Source organism: Wasmannia auropunctata, unplaced genomic scaffold, assembly GCF_000956235.1.
Source record: "Wasmannia auropunctata unplaced genomic scaffold, wasmannia.A_1.0 LD336095.1, whole genome shotgun sequence".
In the NCBI taxonomy this organism is placed as follows: domain Eukaryota; kingdom Metazoa; phylum Arthropoda; class Insecta; order Hymenoptera; family Formicidae; genus Wasmannia; species Wasmannia auropunctata.
The window spans coordinates 833,526-834,655 of record NW_012026795.1 but is presented as its reverse complement, the minus strand read 5'-3'; positions in this window follow the sequence as shown (position 1 = coordinate 834,655).

Below are 1,130 nucleotides of genomic sequence, written 5' to 3'. Positions count from 1 at the left end.
GATTGTAATAAAAAAGGCGTGGGACAACCGTGAAACAAAACGGAAAGCCAGCGCTACACATTGCTCGTGTGTAGCTGCCGTAGCCATCGTTGTTTATCTCCGCGCGCGTAGCAACGGCCAGCGGTGGGACGGCCGTATTCCGCTGCGCGCCTGCATTCAGCGGTGGGCCGGACGGATACGCGTTTATTCGTCAATCTTCAAAAATTAATATCTCGTTAACGATTGCGAATTTTGCAAATTGGTACAGGACTTTTCTGTTCAGTTTAATCTGCTCTACCAGCCCACGAGATTTTAGGCGGTTATTATTGGACACCCTGTATAGTATGACGTGTTTAAAAAATAAAACGTCTGTCATATCAATGAAATAAAGTGATACATAAAAAAAGTGCGCGAAATTTAGAATATGTACATTTATAATTTAATTATATTATTTGTAATATATTATACCTGATAATTTTAATGCAAAATATGAAAGAAATTGAAAATATACTAGTCATAGATAACATATAATAGTATAACAAAAGATATTCAAAAATTATATAAATTTTCACTTTTTCTATCACAGTGCATTATGCTTTGAAATATTCGATTGATATGACAAATGTTCTAATCCTTCAATCAACTTTAGCATTAAATTTTTGTTTTTGAATTACGATTATCAATATAAATATTCTAAAGGTTATATTAAAAATTGAAGTTTTAATATGTGCATATTAAGTTAGGTTTTATGATGATTTATTACGTGTATATAAATAAGAAAAAGTCATATTTTATAAAGATAGACATATCATTTAACTAGCATTTTAGTGAGAAATGATTAAATGGAATACTTTATAGGTCGGGAGCATATGAAATGCGGCATAAGCATAGCATAAGACGGCTAGACCAATGAGAATCCTATATAAATCAGTATGACGACCTTATGCTGATTGCTCATTTGTCTAGTCGCTTTATGCTATGCTTATGTTTCGTTATGCATTTCATGTGCTCTAGACCTATGGGCAAGAGCACACGAAATGCATAACAAAGTAAAAGTGCAACATAAAACCGCTGGAACAATAAGCAGCCAGCATAAAGTTGCCATACTGATTTACATAATATTCTCATTGGTCTAGCCGCCTTATGCTATG